Source organism: Muntiacus reevesi, chromosome X (assembly GCF_963930625.1).
Source record: "Muntiacus reevesi chromosome X, mMunRee1.1, whole genome shotgun sequence".
Classification (NCBI taxonomy): domain Eukaryota; kingdom Metazoa; phylum Chordata; class Mammalia; order Artiodactyla; family Cervidae; genus Muntiacus; species Muntiacus reevesi.
This window is the reverse complement of record NC_089271.1, coordinates 63,691,749-63,706,267: the sequence shown is the minus strand read 5'-3', so window position 1 is coordinate 63,706,267 and position 14,519 is coordinate 63,691,749. Positions and strand designations below refer to the sequence as shown.

Genomic DNA, 14,519 nt, shown 5'->3' with positions numbered 1-14,519 from the left:
TGAACAGTGATAAAAAGTAGAAATCATCTGCAGCAAAAAACAAAACTGTAGAAAAAAGCAAACATGTGGAGGCGAAGTCAGTGAAGAAATCAAAGAGTAAATCATAATATACCTATAGGGAAATGAAAGGGAAAACACAAACCCTATGGAAGGCAGCAAAAGCAGTTCTAAGAGGGAATTTTGTAGCAATACAATCTTACCTCAGGAAACAAGAAAAACCTCAAATAAACAACCTAACCTTACACCTAAAGCAATGAGAGAAAAAGGAACAAAGAAAATGGAAAGTTAGCAGAAGGGTAGAAATCAAAGATCAGAGCAGAGATATAAGCAATAGAGATTAAGAAAGCAACAGATGAGATCAATGAAACTACTTTGACCACCTGATGTGAAGAACTGACTCACTGCAAAAGAACATGATGCTGGGAAAGATTGCAGGTGAGAGGAGAAGGGGACAACAGAGGATGAGATGATTGGAGAACATCCCTGACTCGATGGACAGGAGCTTGAGTAAGCTCCAGGAGTTGGTGACGGACAGGGAAGCCTGGCGTGCTGCAGTCCATGGGGTTGCAAATAGTCAGACACAACTGAGTGACTGAACTGAAGTGAATAAAACTAAAAGCTGGTTCTTTGAAAGGATAAGCAAAATTGATAGACCTTTTGCCAGATCCATCAAGAATAAAAGGGAGGGGGGATGGGGGGCAAGTGGAGGGGACGGCCCAGACGCACGTCATCCACGGCCCCTCCGGACTGGAGGGACTCGTGAGAGCCGAAGCCCAGAAATCCGGGGGTGGATAAGACACCGCATCCCCTCCAATTCCCGTAAGCACCCCTTGCTCCATCCTGAGCCCAAATACCTCAGCTAGCCCGTGTACCCCTACTCTTCACACTCCAAACTCAGCCGGGACAGACCTCTGCCGCCGCCGCTTCCCACCCGGCTGGAAAAGCTCAGAGGTCCTGTCCCCCTTTCCTCTGAGAGACACTATTTGCTGACCACAAGAGGATTCAGTCACTCAGGAGAAAGCTTCCAGAGCTTTGGCCACAACTAGATTCCTAGACTACAAATGCTTAGGGAAAAGGCTGAAACCCACATTCCATGTGTAGCCAGGGAGTGGGGACAGATGGGGTACCTCAAGATGGAGGGAGCCCTTCCTCTGACTGGTGCCCTGCTCCTGCAAAGTCCCAGTCTCTCTCTTGAGAAGCTGTTGATTTTCCTTGCTGTCCTGGGATGGTCTGGGGAGAGTCACCTTGACAAAGTCAGAGGGGTACCCAGTGTCAACCCACTCTCACCACCAGAGGGCAGCAGCCAGCCAGACGTTTGCTCCTGCCCCTGTCTAGTCTGGCTCGCAGTAGTGGTCCAGATGTGTCCCAGCTGCATCTAGTTTCTCATTTAAACCCAGGGTGGAGGGGAGCAACTGGGAGTTGTAGGTTTGAAGCAGCATTGGTGAAGGCCCCAGGAAGCCAAATCCTGTCCCCAAAGTCACATAGCAAAATCTGGCAGAAATATCAACCTGACTCTTGGCGGACTGCCAGTCTCTAGAAGCACCACTGAGTGAGACAGTCCTAGATCACCTGTGGTACCCAGGGGTCCTAGCCCTTCAGCTGCAGTGGATGCCCAGCCCTGGGCATCTGCCTCTTCCCTTTTGAGGACAGAGGGCAGGCAAGGCTGTGACCAAGTGTTCATGAACCAGGCTTTGCCCAATAGAAACATGGTAGCCTTGGGCAAGTTATTTAATCTCTCGAGTCCTTTTCATCTGCTGGATCCATGGAATTGTGTTGAGCAAGGACAGAATATGAGTGAAGCTGATTTGTAAGCCATGATGTACCATACACAAGAAAGGGGCAATGAACATATAGAGAAAAAAAACACTGGTCTCAGACTCTGAGATCTGGTTTTGAGGTCTGTCTCTGCCATATATAGTGGGTGATGTTTGCACAAGTTGGTTACCCTTTCTAGGTCTTCAATAATATCTGTAACCTTTCCAGCATCATGAGGGATTGTTAAGAGGATGCCTAGCAAGGGCCTTGTGGTCCTTAGCTTATTTGATGGGCTGTTTTTACTGAGTGGTTCCTGGGGCTCAGGAGAGGGGATAGGATCAGGTGGATGTTAGTGGTGGAAACAAAGCCACCTGGCTGGGCACCCTCACATGGACCTTGTATGGTGGTCAGGAGCTCTGGACCGACAGCTGGAGGCCAACAATCTCTACAGGTGGTGCTCAGGATGATGTACTGACAGTGAGCGGGTGTTTTCCAGTTGCTGGCCTCCGATGCCTGCCTAGGGACAGCGGGATGGCTGCGCAGAGCTCGCCGCGCTTCCTCCTGACCTTCGACTTTGATGAGACTATCGTGGACGAAAACAGCTCCCAGAGAGCCTGCGTGCCACCTACCGCGAAGGCTTCTACAACGAGTACATGCAGCGCGTCTTCCAGTACCTGGGTGACCAGGGCGTGCGGCCGCGAGACCTGCGCGTGCTCTACGAGTCCATCCCGCTGTCGCCCGGCATGGGCAAAATGCTGCAGTTTGTGGCCAAGCAGGGTTCCTGCTTTGAGGTTATTCTCATCTCAGATGCCAACACCTTTGGCATGGAGAGCGCGCTGCGCGCCGCCGGCCACCAAGGCCTGTTCCGCCGCATCTTCAGCAACCCTTCAGGGCCCGACGCTCGGGGGCTGCTGGCGCTGCAGCCCTTCCACTCACACAGCTGCGCGCGCTGCCCGGCCAACACGTGCAAGCACAAGGTGCTCAGCGACTACCTGCGCAAGCGGGCCCACGACCGCGTGCACTTCGAGCACCTTTCCTACGTGGGCGACGGCGCCAACGACTTCTGTCCCATGGGGCTGCTGGCCGGTGGTGATGTGGCCTTCCCGCGCCGCGGCTACCCCATGCACCGCCTTATCCAGGAGGCACAGAAGGCTGAGCCCAGCTCCTTCCACGCCAGCGTGGTACCCTGGGAAAATGCCACCGAAGTGCGCCTCCATCTGCAACAGGTGCTGAAGACGTGCTGAGGACGCGGCCTGCAGGGGGCGCCCAGCGGGAATGGGGCCAGGGGGCTTGGGACAGGGAAAGACAAACCTAGTTTTATTAGTCCCTTTCCCTTTCGTTTTGGTGGGTCCCTCCAGGAATTTCGGGCATCCGGAGCTCGTCCATTTGGGGGCTGGAGGAGAGAGTTCGGAGCTGTCCCCGTCTATGCAGTTAACCCAGCTTGGCTGTCTCCCCCAGTTCCACTGCAAGCGAATTCTAGAGTTTGGCCCCACCAGGGTGGTGCGCAGACCCAAGCAGGCAGCAGTGTTTTCCAAAAATCTTGCCCCTTCCCAACTGGGGGGAAGAGGTTGCCTGGCAGGGTAGAGAAGGAACATCTCCCACTGTGTTGCATTAACTGTTGCCTTGGGCCGCATGATTTCCTTCCCCTAGACTTCTGTCAGGGGGACCCAGGTCCTGAAATTCCTCCCCCCGCCCCTTCAGTCCCAGACTCCCCGCGGAGAGGTGGTGCTCTACACCGACGCCAGTCTCAGGCCTAGGTCTTGCTTTACCTTCTGTGACCCTACACTACCCTCCTCCCTCCCCCCCACGCACGCTGTCAGCGTCCCCACAGGAAGAAATCCCAGAGGGAACAATCGCCTCCTGGTGGTGGAATGAGGTAGCACACTGTCCAGGGCTCGGGTCCCGCCAGCCAGGGACCTCAGAAAACGCGACCACGTCTCCTCCTCGCACCCCAGCCTCTTCTATGCAGCAAGAAACCAGGGACTGAACCAAAGTCGTCCCGCCGACTGGACCCTCTGAACCCCTCCCCTCCCGAATGGAACAGAAAGCCATGATGATTTAAAAGCAGAGCCAGTGAAACCCAAAAGAAAAAAAAAAAAAAAAAGAATAAAGGGAGAGGGTTAAATTCAATAAAATTAGACATGGAGAAGTAACTTGCAAGTGATATCACAGAAATACACAGGATTGTAAGAGAATACAGGAAGCAAATATTTGACAATGAAATGGACAACTTAGAAGTAATGGACCAATTATTCATTTCAGTTCAGTTCAGTCGCAGAGTCGTGTCTGACTCTTTGCAACCCCATGAATCACAGCACGCCAGGCCTCCCTGTCCATCACCAACTCCCAGAGTTGACTCAAACTCATGTCCATCGAGTCGGTGATGCCATCTCATTTTCTGTCGTCCCCTTCTCCTCCTGCCCCCAATCCCTCCCAGCATCAGGGTCTTTTCCAGTAAGTCAACTCTTCGCATGAGGTGACCAAAGTACTGGAGCCTCAGCTTCAGCATCAGTCCTTCCATGAACACCCAGGACTGATCTCCTTTAGGATGGCCTGGTTGGATCTCCTTGCAGTCGAAGGGACTCTCAAGAGTCTCCTCCAACACTACAGTTCAGAAGCATCAATTTTTCGGCGCTCAGCTTTCTTCACAGTCCAACTCTCACATCCATACATGACCACTGGAAAAACCATAGCCTTGACTAGATGGACCTTTCTTGGCAAAGTGATGTCTCTGCTTTTCAATATGCTATCGAGGTTGGTCATAACTTTCCTTCCAAGGAGTACGTGTCTTTAAATTTCATGGCTGCAGTCACCATCTGAAGTGATATTGGAGCCCCCCAAAATAGTCTGTCACTGTTTACACTGTTTCCCCATCTATCTCCCAAGAAGTGATGGGACCAGATGGCATGATCTTAGTTTTCTGAATGTTGAGCTTTAAGCCAACTTTCTCACTCTCCACTTTCACGTTCATCAAGAGGCTTTTTAGTTGCTCTTCACTTTCTGCAATAAGGGTGGTGTCATCTGCATATCTGAGGTTATTGATATTTCTCCCAGAAATCTTGATTCCAGCTTGTGCTTCTTCCAGCCCAGCATTTCACATGATGTATTCTGCCTATAAGTTAAATAAGCAGGGTGACAATATACAGCCTCGACGTACTCCTTTTTCTATTTAGAACCAGTCTGTTATTCCATGTCCAGTTCTAACTGTTGCTTCTTGATCTGCATATAGAGTGGTACAATTTTCCAAGTATGAACCAGAGAGAAATAGAAACTACAAAGAAACACATCATATGTACTGAAATTGAAACTCTGATTTAAAATTTTCCATAAAACAGAAGGCCAGGACCAGATGACTTCAGAGGCAAATTCCGTCAGGCATTTGGTGAAGAGTCAATACCTATCCTTCAGAAACTATTCCAAAAACTTGCAGAGGAGAGAACACTCCTCAAACTCATCCTATGAGGCCACCATCACCCTGATACCACAAGCAGACAAATATACCACCAAAAAAGAAAGTTACAGGGCAATATTAATGATGAACATAGGCACAAAATTCTCAACCAAACAGTAGCAAACCAAATCCAGCAAGACATTAAAAGGACCACATAGCATGATCAAGTGGGATTCATCCAAGTGATGCAAGAATTTTTCAATATCCACAAATCCATAGATCTCAATAGATGCAGAGAAAGCTTTAGAAAAAAGTCCAACATCCATTTGTGATAACTCTCCAGAAAGTGGGCATAGAGGGGCCCTATCTGAACATTAAAAAGGCCATATTTCACAAACCTACCGATAACATCATACTCAATAGTAAAAAGAAGAAAGCATTTCTTCTAAGATCAGGAAGAAGAGAAGGATGGCCACTCTCACCACTTTTATTCAATATAGTACGGAAGATCTAACCACAGCAATCAGAGAGAAAGAAATAAAAGAATCCAAGTTGGAAAGGAAATAAAGCTGTCACTGCTTGCAGTTTGCATGATACTGTGCATAGAAAATCTTAAAGATGCTGCCAGAAAACTATTAGAGCTCATCGATGAATTCAGTAAAGCTGCAGGATACAAAATGAATGCACAGAAATCTCTTGCATTTTTACATGCTAACAATGAAATTTCAGAAAGAGAAATTAAATAAACAATCCCCCTTACCATCCCATCAAAAAGAATAAAATGCCAAGGAATAAACCTAAGGAGACCAAAGAGCTGTACTCACAAATCTATAAGATGCATGCACCCCAATGTTGATTGCAGCACTATTTACAACTGCCAAGACACGGTAGCTACCTAAATATCCATCGACAGAGGAATGGATAAAGAATATGTGGTACACATATACAGCAGAATATTACTTAACCATAAAAAGAATGAAATAATGCCACTTGGGGCAACATGGATGGACGTAGTGATTGCCATACTGAGTGCAGAAAGTCAGAAAGAGAAAGACAAATGTCCCTTACATGTGGAACCTAAAAAATTGTACAAATGAACTTATTAACAAAATGGAAACAGACTTTGAAAACATGATTACCAAAAGGGAAAGGCAGAGGTAGGAAAGGGATAAAGATCCTAATCTATAACATCCTAATGAGAGATGTTCAAGATGATGTAAACAGACGGAAAGAAATATTATATGCTTGTGAGGGCAAGCATTTACAACTAGCCTCTGCTTTACACTTCCTAAGGAAGGAGGCAAGTGGGCTTGAGTCCAGGTATTTACAGTCAGTCTCCAGCTTGCACTCTGAAATAGAACGAATAAGAGTAACTGGGTAAATAGTCAGGCTTTGTCTCCTGAGGACAATTTAGGACAACAGCTCTGGCAGAGACAGAGGGGCTACTCTCTGTTTGAGTAAAACATCAAGAGGTCACATATGTCCCGTTCTCAGGGCAGGAGAGACACTGCACATGGGAAGAAAGGCTCCTTGGGGGTCAAAAACAAAGGGGCCCCAACCCATAATGTGTGATGCCACGTCTCCCCCATAGGTCTCCGGGCTGGCATGCATCTGGGAATAGAGATGCTCATGCATGTTGGGGAGGGTCCTAGGACAGGTCAGGTGTGAGAAAAGAAACAAGATAACTGGCCAAACCTAAACAAAGACCCAAAAGGACTGTCCTATAAAAATGACTTAACTGCCTCTTACTGCACTTCTCCTCAGTAGGACAGATACCCACACATTTTTCTCTTCAAGTGTGTATCATTGCCTTCTCTGTCTTAACTAAACAAACTGTTTCTCTATGTGCTCTCCTACTTGTTGTGCTGTGTCTCTAACAATAAACTCTGTACCTCTTTTTTTTTTTTTTAACAGATTTTGCCTCCTTGAGAAATGCATTTTTCAAAGGGGCAAACTTAAAGCCACAGCTCACTGCTGCCTCTCTGACATCACTTGGATTGGAAGAATCAATATTGGAAGATTGACTATACAACCCAATGCAACCTACTGATGCTATTGAATCCCTATCAAATTACCAATGGTATTTTTCACAGAACTAGATCAAAAATTCCCAAAGATTGTATGCAGACACAAAAGACCATGAATCGCCAGAGCAATCCTGAGCGAGAAAAATGGAGCTGGAGGAATCAGGCTCCTGGACTTCAGACAATACTACAAAGGTACAGTCATCAAAACAGTATGCTACTGGCACAAAAACAGAAATGCTGATCAAAGGGACAGGATAGAAAGCCCAGAAATAAACCCATGCACCTATGGTCAATTAATCTCTGACAAAGGAGGCAAGAACATACCAATGAGAAAAGACAGTCACTGCAGTAAGTGGTGCTGGGAAAACAGCTGCACAGAAAAGAATGAAATTAGAACATTCTCTAACATCATACACAAAAATAAATTAAAAATGGATTAAAACCTAAATCTAACACAAGACACTATGAAACTCTTAGAGGAAAACACATGCAGAACACACTTTGACATAAATTACAGCAATATGATTTTGCATCTACCTCCTAGAGTAATGAAAATAAAAACCAAAATAAACAAGTGGGGCCTAATTAAACTTAAAAGCTTTTGTACAGCAAAGGCGGTGGGGCGAGGGGCTGGGGGAGACTATAGACAAGATGAAAAGACAACCCTTAGGATGGGAGAACTCTTAGGACTTGCCCTGTTAACATCTTTCATAGATAACATACACCAGTGTCAACTGTAGTTATCATGTTGTACGTTACAGCCCTCGTACTTATTTGTCTAATAACTGGACGTGTGTCTGTTTGGCCCAATTTTGTCCAATTCCCCTCCCCCACACCTACCCTCTGGTAAGTGCAAAGCTTATCTCTTTTCCTCCGCATCCTTGTTTGTTTGCTTGCTTGTCTGTTTTGAAGCGTAATTGACCTACAACACTATGTTAGCTCCTGGTATACAACATCGTGATTTATTATTTCTATCCATTTCAAAATGTTCAACACTGTAATTCCGGTTATGATATGCCACCAAACAAGGATAGGGCATAGTTATTGACTCTGTTCCCTACACTATGCCTGTCTCTTTTTCTATCTGATTGCTTTAATCTGCTGACCTCTTAAGGTTAAATGCATATTAACCATCCCCCATTTTTACTCCTCTCCTTGAGTTTACTGTATCTGACATCATATTGTTCATCTTTTTCTTCTGTGTATCCCTTAACTAAGGGGCTTCCCTGGTGGCTCAGTGGCCAAGAATTCACCTGCCAATGCAGTAGACATGGGTTCAACCCCTGGGTCGGGGAGGTCCCCTGGAGAAAGAAATGGCAACCAAATCCAATATACTTGCCTGGAGAATCCCATGGACAGAGGAGCCTGGCGGGCTAGGTCCATGGGGTTTTCAAAGACTCGGACATGACTTAGCAACTAAACAATAGCAATGCTCCCTTAACTACTCACTGCGGATACAGATGATTTTACTACTTTTGTCTTTTAACCTTCCCATTAGCTTTGTAAGTGAGTGATGTGCTACCTTTACTGCATATTTGCCTTTATCAGTGAGCTTTCTCCTCTCATCATTTTCATGTTTCTAGTTGCGTCTTTTCTTTTTTGCTTGGAGAAGTCCTCTTGACATTTCCTGTAAAGCTGGTTTGGTGATGCTGGACTCTTGTAGCTTTCTCCTGTCTGTCAAACTCTGGCCTCTCCTTCAAATCTGAGTGACAGTCTTCCCAGTAGTGTCTTCTTGGTTGTAGGCTTTTCTCTTTACCGTTTCACATATATCATGCCACTCCCTTCTGGCCTGCAGTGTTTCTGCTGAAAAATCCCTTGTTTGTAACGTGTTGCTTTTCCCTTGCTGCTTTTAATACCCCTCTGTAGCTTTACTTTTTGCCATTGTGATTTCAATGTGTTTTGGTGTGGTTTTCTTTCTGTGTAGGGCTCTCTGTGTTCCAGTACCTGGATACCCACGTCTTTTGCCAGGTTAGCAAAGTGTTCGGCTAGTGTGTCTCCACATATGCTCGCTGCCCCTTTCTCTCTTTCTCCTCCTGCTGGGACCCCTAGAATTCAAATGTTTCTATGCTTGACCTGGTCCCAGAGGTCTCTGAAACTGTCCTCATCTCTGTTTATTCTTCCTTTTTATCTGTTCCGCTTCAGTGATTTCCACTATTCTGTCTTCCAGCTTCATGATCCGTTCCTCTGTGTCTTCTCACCTACCATTGAAGTATATTTTTATTTCACTTATTGTACTCTTCATCTCCGTTCGGTTCTCCTTTAGATTCTCTGTTCTTGGTTCTTTTCAAACTTTTTTTAATTGTAGGATAATTGCTTTAAAATATTATGTTGGCTTCTGACATACATCAACATGAATCAGGCATAGGTATACATATATCCCCTCCCCGTTGAACCTCCTTCCCAGCTCCCACTCCACCCCACCCCATCCATCTAGGTGGTCACAGAGCACCAGGTTTGAGTTCCCTGCATCATACAGCAAATTCCCAATGGCTACTGGTTTTTCATATGGTAATGTATGTGTTTCGATGCTACTCTCTCCATTTGTCCCACCCACTCCTTCCCCCACTGCATTCACAAGTCTGTTCTCTATGTCTGTGTCTCCACTGCAGCCCTGCCAATAGGTTCGTCAGTACCACCTTTCTAGATTCCATACATGTGTGTTAATATACGATAATTGTTTCTCTCTTTCTGAGTTACTTCACTCTGCATAATAGGCTCTAGGTTCATCCAACTCAATAGAACTGACCCAAATGTGTTTCTTTTTATGGCTGAGTGTAGTTCCACTGTATATATGTACCACAACTTCTTTATCTGTTCATCTGTAGATGGTCATCTGAGTTGCTTGCATTTCCTCGCTGTTATGAATAGTGCTGCAGTGAACACTGGCATACATGTGTCCTTTTCCATTATGGAATCATCAGGGTACGTGCCCACTAGTGGGATTGTCGGCCCTTAGGGTTGTTTATTCCTAGTTTTTTCAAGGACTCTCCATACTGTTCTCCAGTGGCTGTATCATTTACATACCCACCAACAGTGCAAGAGGGTTCGATTTTCTCCACATCATTTCTAGCGTGTATTGTTTGTAGATATCCTGATGACGGCCACTCTGACCGGTGTGAGGTGATACCTCGTCATAGTTTTGATTTACATTTTCTAATAATGAGTGCGGGGAGAAACAGCAATAACCTCAGGTACCCAGACGACACCACCCTTATGGCACACAGTGAAGAGGAACTAAAGAGCCTCTTGATGAAGGTGAAAGAGAAGAGTGAAATAACTGGTTTAAAACTCAACATTCGAGAAATGAAGATCATGGCATCTGGTCCCATCACTTCATGGCAAATAGATGAGGAAACAACGGAAACAGTGACAGACTTTATTTTCTTGGGCTCCAAACTCACTGTGAACGGTGACTGCAGCCAAAAAAGATACTTGCTCCTTGGAAGAAAAGCAAAAACAAACCTAGACAGCAGAGCATATTAAAAAGCAGAGACATTACTTTGCCTACAAAAGTCCTTGTAATCAAAGCTATGGTTTCTCCAGCAGTCATGTAGGGACGTGAGAGCTGGACAAGAAAAAAGGCTGAGTGCCGAAGAATTGATGCCTTTGAAGTATGGTGCTGGAGAAGACTCTTGAGAGTCCCTTAGACAGCAAGGAGATCAATCCAGTCAAGCCAAAGGGAAATCAACACTGCACATTCACTGGAAGGACTGATGCTGAAGCTGAAGCTCCAATACTCTGGCCAGCTGATGGGAACAGCCGACTCATTGGAAAAGACCCTGATGCTGGGAAAGATTGAAGGCAGGAGGAGAAGGGGATGACAGAGGATCAGGTGTTTGGATGGCATCACTGACTCAATGGACATGAGTCTGAGCACACTCTGGGAGACGGTGAAGGACAGGGAAGCCTGGCGTGCTGATGTCCATGGGTGGCAAAGAGTGGGACACGACTGAGCTACTAAACAACAATAAATTCTATTGCATATAATCCTGCAAGCCTAAAACATTCTTGTCTCCCCACTATGAATCAAAATCAAATGAATAACCATAGCCTCCTGCTGACGTAGCTAGCGCTCGCTCCTACATTGCTGGCTAGGGGGTCCTAGGTGTCCCAAAGTTCGCCTTGTCCTGCTGGTGAGTGTGGCTGTTTCTGGGGGCAGCTGGCTGACATGCCAGGTTGACTTGAGGCTGGTTTGTCCTGCCGTTGACTGGGTTTGGGGCCCAGGGTGTCCTGGGGCTAGTGCCAGCTCACTGGTGGGTGGAGCTCTGTTTCTGTTCCTGGCTCTCTAGCTGCAGGGCCCTGGGGGCCCCAGGGCTGGTCTCAGTTCACTGTTGGGTGGGGCCAGTTCCCCACATGGCTGCCTGTGGGATCCTAGATGTCCCAAAGGGGGCTTCCACACACTGCAGTGTGGGCCAGACTGCAGAGCTGCTGGCTGAGAGCTCCAAAGTGTCCCAGACCTGGTGTCGACTTGCTGGTACACTGTGCTGGGACTCAGTGGCTCTCGGGGCTGGGGTGGGCCTGCTGGTGGGTGACCTATTTCCTGTAGTGCAGGCTGCAGGGCTGGAGTTACTCCACTTGCTGTTGTCTGCCTGCTGGTGTGTGGAGCTGGTTCTTGGGTTCTCTGGCTTCAGGGCTCTGGAGGGGTCCAGGAGTTGGTGTTTTGGGCCATTGGTGGCTGGGGCTGGGTCCAGGGCATCCTAGGGCTGTTGCCTACCCACTGATGGGTATAACTGGTCCTGGGGCTAGTGATGACCTGCTGTGGGCAGGAACTAGGTCCCAGGGTCTCTGACTGCAGGACCCTGGAGTCCTGGCTTAATGCCTTCTTCCTGGTGTATAGGGCCAGTGTGGTATGTCAGGGCCTCTGATTGACAGGTCCAGCTCCAGGGACTCTTAAGACAGCAGGCTTGCTTGTGGGTGGGGCTGCACCTCTGCCTGGCTAGTAGCTTGTCCTGCCCCAGTATTATTGCCTACAGGCTGATGGGTAGGTCTGGGCACTGGTGCTAGTAAGTAGAGGGAGAATTCCAAAACGGCAGTGGCTAGTGCCAGTGTCCACGTGGTGGAAGGAGCTCCACAGAATGGCTGCTTCCAGGGTCGATGCCCCCAGGGTGAGTCCAGCTGCCTCTTGCCTCTCTGGGAGGCTCTCCAAGATCAGCAGCTGCCTCTGACCCAGGCTCCCTTCAAATTATTGCTTCAGCCCTGGGTCCTGGAGCATGTGAGATTTTGTATGCCCCCTTTAAGAGTGGAGTCTATTACCCACGGCTCTCTGGCTCTCCCAAAATTAAGCCCTGCTGGCTTCAAATCCAAAAGCTCTGGGAGATCCTCTTCATGTGAAAAAATACAATTTCATTAGGAAAAATATACAAAGTACTACTACACAGAATAATCATGAATCTCACAAATTTAACATAGATTGAAAACCCAAGAAGGAACATAGATATATTTAACACTTCCATTCATATAACTGTAAGTAGCTGTCAGCACTAACTCACAACATTATATATGTGTGTGTGTGTGTGTGTGTGTATAAATATATTTGTATGTATATATTGTAAAATCTTTGAGGAAAAGGGAAGAAAGGATGACACAAAAGGAAGAGTGTACCTATTCTCCTTGAAGAAGGAATGGGGCTAAGATAAGACAGGGCAACTCTAGGAGTGTTGGGGGTAGCCGACACTATCCCTTTCTGTGACTTGGGGATATACACTTCATAATCAATTATTAAACTCAACGCATATATTGTGACTTTTTCTCTATCTATCTTACGTTTCACTATAATTGGAGAAAAATATAATGCCTAAGGAAATAACATCCCAGTGTAAGATATTGTAACTATGTTCTAAGCAGAAGTACAACCAAAGTTACTTTCTTTGTTTATAACATCTCTAACTGAGCTTAGTAATCTTATGTCATCTACATTAATAGCTATAATTTTGAGAACTCATACCTTTTTAATAATAAAGTGATGCTTACATAATGATAATATCAATCTCACTTTTTAATAAATAGTCCATATTTGGGTAGTACATTATCATTCAGAATTTAATTGTGAACTTGTGCTGAAACTCACAGAAGTGATGTACTTGGATACAATTTCTCAGAGACTTCTCCCTTCCCCATCCACTTCCTCTCAGAGGGGGAGCACCAAGAACCTGAGAAAAAGAAATGAAGGCAAAAAACCCAGAGCGCTGTGTCTGCATTGTAATACACCGATTTGACCAGCCGAGGGCAGTATGGTTTAAGGCTGTTTGTGGGAAGGGCCAGATGCCATGCCTTTGGAGTCCCTCCTGTTCTTTGTGATTAGTCTATGAAGCCCTGAGACTGAAGAGCTTATTTGAGCCAACATGGTGGTGATGGTGCTGGTGCTGGTGGTTGGATGGGCGGCATCTCCCTTGCCCGTTTGGCACTTCTATCTTAACACCAGCCTTCACCCCTGCTCCCCGCAGCAGCAGCTCTTTTCTCCCCCTTTCTCCTCAGACAGAAACTGAGACCTTTGATGTGCTAGACTGGGTGAGCTCCCACCTTCCACTGGCACAGAAGCAGTAGGTGGGTGTGCACAACCCTTCAAGCCCTTCCTTAGTACTTTGTAGGGGGCAAAGCTGAAAGAATTTTCCTTAAGTGTTAGCCGCCACCCCGCAGTGAGTGCCCCTGCTTTTGTTTCCAGTCTTGTGACCCAGGTGAAGGCTCCACACTGGTTTGTGGCATTGATAGGGTCAACAGGAAGAATGTCATGTTCTTTTAAAATCTCATTGATTGATGAAGTGAAACAAGAGTCATTTTCTGGGGCCACCCCTCTGCCTAAAGATAACATAACTTTTCCCATTATAAATCCATCTTCTAACCTGGTTGTTCGGAATTCCAGCTATTATAATTCGCCTCCCTTTATAAGGATGGACCTGAAACAGAAATTGAGGGAACATTTCTCTTGGGACTTTACCGTAAATGACTGAGTATGTAAAGGGTCTTCTCGTGCTTATCAGGGATTTTTCATCTCTTTAAACTACATGTGCTTTATTGCTAATTCTTTGACGCCATCACAAGACTTTTTTAAAAAAAATTTTTTGTTTTGCCCATGATTCGAGGACCCAGATGCCTCAACTGATTTTTCCCGCATGGTTCCTGCCCCAGAATCACAGATGTACAGAATATTAGAGCTAGATAATCTCATGTAGAAATCTAACAGGTCTACTCCTCAGGGGTGTACAAATGAGGAATCTGAGAGTAGAGGGACAGCCCCATGTCAAGCCCAGCAGACAGTTCAACTATACCTCTTCAGTCCCCACTTTGCTGTTTGGTAGGACAGAAGCACCTCCATCGCCTCACACTCAGAACTCTTGTGTGTGTATGTT

General features: G+C 46.4%; 1 pseudogene; it reads left to right on the top strand.

Annotated features, from left to right (window-relative positions):
- Positions 1–2,286: 2,286 nt before the first annotated feature.
- Positions 2,287–2,999, top strand: LOC136154315 (phosphoethanolamine/phosphocholine phosphatase-like; annotated as a pseudogene).
- The last annotated feature ends 11,520 nt before the right edge of the window (positions 3,000–14,519 follow it).